Consider the following 9120-nt stretch of genomic DNA (forward strand, 5'->3'; position numbering starts at 1 on the left):
GATGTGTAACGCCCCGTAATTTCGGACCGTTAATATATTTCGGAAATAATTTATTAATCAAATAAAAGTTGATATTTAAGTATTTAAAGTAAAAATAATTCAAAGAAATATAATTTTATTATATTTTGAAGAAAAGTATTTATTTTGATAGTTTTGAAATGTTTAAAAATAGTTTAAACCGTGTAAAACTTTTTATTTCGAAATAAGGGCGTATCGGGGGGAAAATGACAATTCTTTTGAACGTTGGGTAAACGAAATTGGAAATGGGTCGTATGAATACTCAATTTTCTTGTAATCTCGTGTTTAAAAACTTTGGTCTTGACGGAATTTGCGTTTGACTTACGGATTTAATTATTATTGAAACGAGTCAAAACCGACTCGTTAAAAATCCCGACTAAAAATCCCGCACTTTCCTTTTTTCCTTTCCTTTCTCCCTTTCACGCTGACACTCCCCCTTTCCTTTCTTTTTCTGAATTTTTTTTGTGTTCATCTTCTAAAACCTTCCAAAAGTTTAGAAAAACACCATTTTCATCATAATTTCTTCGTTACTAGTCCGTTTTTCGCATAATTTACCTTTCCGGAATCCCCTCGCCGAGATCTACAACTTAGTATGTTCTAATTTCAGTTTTCTTGAAGTTGTTTTAAGACGATTTTTGGGTATAATTTCGGTTTTGGTGACTTTTGTTGTATTTTTGTTGTTTTTAATAGGTGAAGATTATGAGGATGATGTGGGGGACTCCTATGTAGTAGAGGATGATGGGTAGCTACTGTTTTTAGGGTTTTCTCAAGGGTTATTTTGCCTTTTTCTAGCTTAAGGTAACATATTTCGAGTTACTCGACGAAAGATCGTCACATGTTTTTGATTTTTGTATGTTTGGTGAATTTTTGTTTGAGAGTTAGTTTTCACATGTTTAGAATGGTTGCATGCATGTCAATTGTTAGCTTAAATTATGCCTTTTGTTAGTTTAAATTAACAAAGTTGAATTGGGAACGATTAATTAATGTTCAGACGGTCTTATAATGTATAAAAATGAAAAAAAAAGAGGAGAAATGGTGCGGCAATGGGCTTCAAGGCAGCAGCCGGGCAGTCCACGGCAGCCACGGCCGGTCTTGGGGTTGGCCCGGGTTGGTCCGTGCTTGTTTCGCGGGTCTTCGTACAATCTTGGTCTTTTCGGGTTAATTAATATTAGAATAGTATAAGTAACAAAAGGGTAGTAATTTGAATTGAAGCATACTAGTAACAAAAATTATGTTAATGGAAAAATTGTGCTTATATTAATAGTTATCACATGTTAGGATAGTTTACAAAATGAATTTTTTTAGCGATAATTGTAATGTTTTGTTGATTGTGCCGAAAAACCGAGCCTTAGTCCCTTTGGTCGATGCGATGTCGATTAATTGAGTGATTGGTCACCGCAATTTGACCCGTACTGTCGCAGGTCAGTGGGGTTGCGGGTAAAAATTCGGTTGAATGATTTAGATAATCGGCCTTTTTCTTGTTTTAGGCCATTTATCAAGCTTTAGTTCACATGTATAGCTTATTGAATTTAATAGCTTCTTATTTTGTAGTAATGGCCCTAGTTTCCCCTAAAGCCTTAAATATTGTTATAATTGCTATGATTGAAAATTAGTATTAAATACTTATTGAGGAACTGTTGGTTTATCTGCTGAATAGACAATATTATATAGCCTTTCACATGATAGAATGTTAGAATTCATGTTGGTAAGTGGGACTTTTTGCCCTCTTATGGTTAAGTGGGTGTCTTAATTGACTTGTGTGGTGAGTCGTGTGTGGTGTGGGCTAAAGTATTCAAGTGGGACTAGTGGGACTAGGTCCTAGGTGAGTATTTCGGCCTTCATCATAGATAGGTCTTTATAGTCTCTGACGAGTATATGTTCACCGCTTGATAGCCTTTGTGTTCCTGACTAGTGGATTTATATCCAAGTTGGGGCATGACCTCAGGTACTTATTTTGATAGTATGGGGTCAGCTTAAGTACTAGCCAACCCTTCGGTGGTGTCCTTAGGGTACTCACTTCACTTTGTTTTAAAAAAAGTTGTGGGTCTTGGGTGCGGTGGTGTGTATCCGCATGTCTAGGTCTGCGCAGATTTTAGGCTAGGGTTGTGTTGTCTCTTGGCCATGTTTTCTTAATAGTAACCGCTGAGCCAAGATACCGGTTCGATTACCTTCCCTACCTCGTGGTATAGACTCGAGTTACAAAGTGACTATTGACGGGACTAAGAACTTATGCCTGTCTTTGATATATTGCCCTTTCTTGTTTGATGATTCTATGAATCATAGAAGGTGAGATGCAAGCCGGCTATGGTTGATAGAGTTTGGATTACAATTTGTTATATGATTCACATGATAGTTTAGTTTGGTCAGTTTAGGGGTCATTTGTTAGAATACATGACAAGTAAATGGTTTATCAAATTGTTTACATGTTACATTAATTTTGACGATTCGTGGCTGGGAGGACTCGAAGTTACTCCCCCACTGAATTGTGGCTTTCGTGTTTGTATAAAATGCGATTGACAGGTTGTTGATGCTTAGTTGGGGTCACAGACGAGCTAGTGAGCAAGGAACCTTGGACCTAGTTTTGGCTATTCAATTAGTAACCCTTTTATCCTTTGGTTTGTATATTATTTGAAGGGACATATGTCTCCCTTTTCTATTTTGGGTTTGTATCATTCTACTTTCTATTTAGCTATGGCAAAGTAGTTCATCAGCTTTTGCAGGGTTTTGGCACCCGCTTCTGGGAATGTTGGACTTCTTGAGTTGGATTGGTTGTGAATGGTTTAGTTAGAAAAAACTTTGAAATTGCAGGTTTTTTTTTATAGTTGAACCATTTACAAACATATCCTACCAGTTTTTCCGTAGAATTTACGCATTTAAGTATTTAGATAACGCTAATTTTTAAGGGTGTCACAGGATGATTATGATTCGAGTTTCGAAAGTACATACCAGTTACACATAAATTGTTGTTTTGTTTGATGTTGCTTCTTGTGAGTTTCAGTTTGTACAGATAGACAGTTGTTTTGTTTATTGATGTTTCTTACTAGTTAAGTTTTGGAATGAGGGTAGAGTATGATATGAAAGTGAGTTGTATATGTTTTCGTTGTTGTCATGGTATAGTGACATTCTGTTAATGGGACACAGTTGTCAGAAGTTGTTACAGTACTTTTGATCTTGTTTTAAGATGAGGCATTAGACATAGTCATGGTAAGTGATTGGTAAAACATGTGTTGTACTGATCTGGACGCTGCAGGTGGTTCATAATCAGATTTTGGGGACAGTGAGTGTAGGGTGTTGGGAATTAGTGGCATGTTAAGTTATGTTTGGGTTTTGCGATAATGAAAGAAAAGAACTGGAGGATTTAGTGTGAGTGTACGTAACAAGTGTGGATCGTGAGTTATGCTTTTGGCCATAGGAGTTTTATATAGTTTATATAGAGGTTTGTCGTGTTGCGGTAATGTGGAAGAATTGAGATTTTGGTTAAGCTAAGGATTTTGTGGTATAGTTTAGGTAGTGTGCCGGATGAGTTGAGGTACGAGAGCTGTTTAAGTAAGAGAGCCAAGGAGATAGGAATGGTGAGTGTTTAGATTATAGGCGGATACCTTTCACATGCGATGGTGATGAGGATTTTGGGAAGTATAGCAAAGGAGTTAGTATTAGAGAGTTACGAGGACGTAACATTTATCTTAAGAGGAGTACGATGCGATGCGACAAAGAGAGTTTAATGGTTGTACAGGTTGTAGTAGATGTGGAAGTTTGAGTCTTGATGTAGAATAAAAGATTGATTCGTGTTGTGGTTGATTTTCTTAAAGGTCATGACCGTGCTTGTAGTAGTTCGATGTTTAGGAATGTGAGAATATTTCGATAGTGTTGACAGTTGGATGATGATGATTATGAGTTCGATAGTCTTGGCAGTTGGATGATGATGTTTATGAGTGTGAGTAAACTTCGAGGACGAAGTTTCTTTTAAGGGTGGTAGAATGTAACATTCCGTTTGATGTTATGAGTATTTTGATATTGGATTTGCTAGTGGATGATATATTACGGAGCTAGCAGCGTTGGTGGACGGTAGTTGGTAGTGTATGGAGTTAATGTTGAGAGAGATATAATGGAGTTGATACGATATCGTGAGCCATGTTGTGGAGGTAGGAACAGTTAGTGGAGTTGGTGTTACGAGTTCATGTTTGGTTGGATGAGTCTCTGGGTACTCTATCGAGTAGGCCTTACTCTGTCGAGTAAGGGTGTGTTGCATTTTAAAAATAGTTTCTGACCTGTTGGGTACTCGATCGAGTAACCTTGATACTCGATCGAGTAAGGGGGCACTCGATCGAGTACCTCAGCTACTCGATCGTGTAGCCGGTTTACGGGGTGATGATTTGTCGGGTTTTGTTAATAATGCGATTTAGTATATAATTACTCCCGTCACTTTCTTTAAACACTTTTACAAACCTAATTGCTTTCAAAAGAGAAACCAATCTACGTTCTTCGTATCAATCGCATTATTGGCAAATCCCGGAGCTTGGAAGGTCGGATTTCACCTTTCTTTATACCTTTGTGATCCTTGCATCGAGGGTAAGATCAACGTACTGTTTTTATAGTATTTCGTTAAAGTTAGTTAAACCCTAATATTGGGATTTGGGGGTTTTGTTGTATTTCGTGATTGGTAGTGATTATATGTTTGTATGTTAGGAGGAGGATTCGTAGAAGAAGCCTTTTGATATCAGCTGTTGAGACCGTCTGATTGTGTTGCTTTCCAGGTAGGGTTTCCCTACTCAGTATTAGTCCCATAATGTGTTGGTGATGATTTGTGATTGTTGATTGTTGTCATACGAGTATTGTGACGGTTGTTGGTTTTGATTGCTGTTTAATGGTTGTGATTGTTTGTCTCTGGTTCTCGAGATGCGTTCTCGGCTCAGTGGAGTCACTTGCGGGAGTGGCTTCACGCCCTAGTTTCGCCCTCCGTGGAACCCGCCACGGGAAGGGATGTGCACATTAATGGGACAGGGTTATCGCTCGGTATGATGAGCGGGGATTTGGTGGGTGCGGTGCGGTCCCCCATCGCGGGCTGGTCCAAAGTGGATGATCGGTGACGGAGATTGATTGGAGTGGGTGTGATTGTGTGTGTGACCGTTTAAGCTGTTTGTTTACTGTGTTGTTGGTTTATATAAATTGTGTGATTAGTACTGACCCCGGTTTATTGTTTTAAAACCTGCGGTGATCCATTCGGGGGTGGTGAGCAGTTATTGAGCAGGTATGAGCTGATGCGTATGGGATAACTGGGAGGAGTCACCACGATGCAGTTTTGAAGTCTTCCGCTGTGTCTGATAGTTTTATGGTCTTTTGATAGTAGACAGTTTTGGAGAACTTGTATCTCTTTATCAGTTTTGGTTTGTGGCATGTAATCACGTTAAACGTTATTTACTATTTAAGTATGTTTCTTTATTGTCTGATGATTATCATTGCCTCGGGTAACCGAGATGGTAGCACTTCCATGCCTTAAGTGGTCCTGGTAAGGCACTTGGAGTATGGGGGTGTTACAAGTACCTCCAAAATCACCACCGTCAAAAACACCACCACACCCCCGCTGAACTCCGACAACTCTTCAAAACTAGCGCTGATCTGACATCAGGGATTACGAGGTTGACAAGTAAGGGAAGAGAGGGCGTTGGTAGTGATGGTGTCGACGAGTTGGCGGAGAGCAGAGAGCACCGCCACCTTCGACCTTGAGTTCTTATCAGTGTCGTCACTTCTCCTCTAATTCTATACCCACTTCCAAACACTAAGTTTCAATATTTTTTCAATTTCTATTACTAAATTCAACACTTCAATTGTCAATCTTGTCTCGCAAGTTCTCAGTTGGTTTTTGGTCCAACCAAATAAACTTAGAAAAATTTGGATTTGCTTTGGAATTATGTGATGTTGTGAATAAAATTAAAATTATGTGAATCAATTTTTTCAATTTTTTTTCAATTTCTATTACCAATTCGACACTTCAATTATTTTTAAAAAATTATGTGAATAAAATTAAAATTTGGAATTGTTTTGGAATCCTTCACAGTTAGGGTCACTGATGTCGTTACAGCAGTTTCGATTAGGCGGTAATCCGTATTTAATAGGACAAATCCCTTCTCAGTTGGGTTTACTTACTAATCTGACTACATTTAGACTTGCTGCAACCGGTTTATCACGTGTTATTCCCTCAACATTTGGGAAATTGGTTAACTTGCAGACATTTGCAGTGTATAAAACAGAGATTTTTGGGTCGATTTCGCCCGAGCTTGGTTCCTGTTCTGAGCTTACTAATATGTATTTGCATATAAATAAGTTGACGGGTTATATTCCTGCTCAGTTAGGCAAGCTTCAGAAGCTTACCGGTTTGCTTTTATAGGGAAATTTCCTGTCAGGTTCTATTCCGAAAGAGATTTCTAACTGTAATAGTCTATTAGGGGAAATTCATGGTGATTTGGAGAAATTAGTTCAGTTACAACAACTTCATTTGTTTGATAATTCCTTATCAGGGTCGATTCCGTAGGAGTTGAGTAATTGTACTAGTCTTATCACCCTCCACCTTGATAAAAATCAGCTGTCAGGTTCAATTCCATGGCAAATTGGTAACTTGATGTCATTACAAAGCTTAATCTTGTAGGGGACTTTGATTTCTCCTATCCATGAACTTTCATTTTATTTCAAAAACCCGACTTTATTATCGGCAACATATTAGATTGCTTGAAAGATGAAAATATCATCGGAAAAGGATGTTCTGAAGTTGTCTTTAAGGTTGACATGCCTAATGGAAAGTTGATCGCAGTCAAAAAGCTATGGAAAACAAAGAAGGAAGACGAGATAGTGACATTTACAAGGGTGACTTGTTCTTCAGGTTGCCCGTCTTCCGAGAGTGTTATAAGAAGAAAAGGAGATAGGATGGATTTAATTGGAATTACTGATAGCATGGAGTGTTATTTGCAGGGCACCCATAGGATGGATTATTCCCATGAAATAATCCTAATATTTATAATTTTACCCTTGATAAAAACTTATATTTAGTAGTTATTATAATGTATGTGAGAGAATACTTCATATATTTATACTTTGTATTAAAGATGTATGGAATTTTCCACTATGTTTATACCTTATAAAAGGCGTAGTATTTATATTTATTTGTTTTCTATAATTTTCATTTTTCCAAGGTATTTGATTCATTACATTCTGTAATTTTCATTTTTCCAAGTTAACTTATTAGAGAGAAACGAAAGAATTGAGAGAGAGGATTGTATGAATGATTGAATGTAAGAATTGTATTGATGTTGTATTGAATTGTGTACATATGTTCAATGTGATCCTTCTATATATACTAAGCAATGCACCGACCTATTCTATGAATAACTAACTTTGGTTGTTTGACTATGGTCTAGCTAACTAACTTGTAACTTATTCAACTAACCCTATACTCCAACACCCCCACTCAAGCTGGAGGGTGTGATGAACAGACCCAACTTGTCTTGTAAAAGATTATGCTGAGGATCAGTCAGAGCTTAATTTAGTAAACAGTTCTGCTTGTTGTTGTTTTGTTGAAATATAGGACAGACTGATCAAACCATCCATAAGATTATCTCTGACAAAGTGACAATCTAAGTCAATATGCTTAGTTCGAAAATAAAGTTCTTAGCCATATGTATGGTAGCTTGATTGTCACATTTGACAAGTATAGGAGCTAGATGTGGAACCTCTAGTTCAGATAATAATCTGCTCAGCCAAGCTAGTTCAGCAGTGAGTCTTCGAAGTGATCTGTACTCATCTTCTTCAGTAGATAAAGAGATTGTCTTCTGTTTCTTGGACTTCCATGATAGTAAGCTGCCTCCCAAAAAGATGACAAAACCATTGGCTGACTTTCTTGTATGTGAGCAGGATGTCCAGTCTGCATCACAATAACCTTCCAAAGAGAAAACTTGTCTGTTGTTGAATAAAATTCCCTGAGAAACATCTTTGGCAATATACCTGAAAACATATCATTGTGATTGACTTTCACCCCACCTTCACAATGATCATCATATTTTTACTAGATAAATAGATGACACATTGATCATTATTTTTGATATTTTTATTATTAAAATATAATATTTTTTTGAATTCTAATACAAAAGGTAAGTACATTATTTCTTGTAAATTTTGACATTATTTAAATAAAAGTAGTGCGGTAGATAATAAAATAATAATAATAATAATTTATATCTTAAACCTACAAGTCTTCCATATTTCAAAACATAGAGAATCACATAAGATGATTATAAACACGTGAATGGAGTGTGTATTTCTAAAAGTTCAACTTATTTTTCTAACATTATTAGTTAATTAACTTGAATACACGCACAACTCATCGACTCACCTCAACGAATCTAAATCCGCGTCTATGTATAAGGAATATATATACTTTTAATTTATACCAACTCATTCCTCTTTTCCAACGCTCCCCATTTTCATAAGAAACTTAGGAGCCCGATAAGATGAAGTGATCTCATCTTCGTTTTCGTCGTTGTCGTCCCACATTCCTTCTCGCACTTGTCCTGCCTTGATTAGATATCATGCCATACTTAGTACTTATCGGCTTATGGCATTACCACATCAAATCTCTTTTCACGTCGATTCAATTATTCAAGTCATGTATTTTTATAACCATACATTTCCGCTAATGTGTTACTCGTTGATCGATCGGCTAATAAAGGGGGTTTTGTTTCTCTAACCATACATTTCTAGGTTGTTCGTATTTATCTGATTTCCCTTATCTAATACAAAGTTCCTATAGAAAATAAATAGGGTCAGACAAATGATTATTTCTTTCTCTATTTTCTAGCTATACTCGTCATCTTCCCATCGTTTATATGATTCCCCAGTCCTTGCCTCTACAATTTAATAATTCTACCACTCTCTTATTCATCGTATAGAAATATTTTGTTTGAAAGATAGAACAATCACACATATTATATTAGAACAATTTATTTGATTATGAAAGTATGAACAAAATACTATAAAAAGTCTCTTGTTGAAAACATGTACCATTGGAGAAAAAGGAGGAAAATAAAAGCTTGCCGGTATTCTAAATTAACAATG

The 9120-nt window shown here is 36.7% G+C and overlaps 1 long non-coding RNA gene across 1 annotated transcript; it reads left to right on the forward strand.

Moving 5' to 3' along the window:
• The first annotated feature begins 448 nt into the window (after window positions 1-448).
• Window positions 449-2788, forward strand: LOC141594459 (uncharacterized). The gene is made up of 3 exons (XR_012522216.1): window positions 449-608; window positions 709-816; window positions 2539-2788. It is a non-coding gene; the product is annotated as an uncharacterized LOC141594459 (long non-coding RNA).
• Window positions 2789-9120: the final 6332 nt, after the last annotated feature.

The sequence above is a fragment of the Silene latifolia genome, chromosome 8 (genome assembly GCF_048544455.1).
Source record: "Silene latifolia isolate original U9 population chromosome 8, ASM4854445v1, whole genome shotgun sequence".
Taxonomy (NCBI): domain Eukaryota; kingdom Viridiplantae; phylum Streptophyta; class Magnoliopsida; order Caryophyllales; family Caryophyllaceae; genus Silene; species Silene latifolia.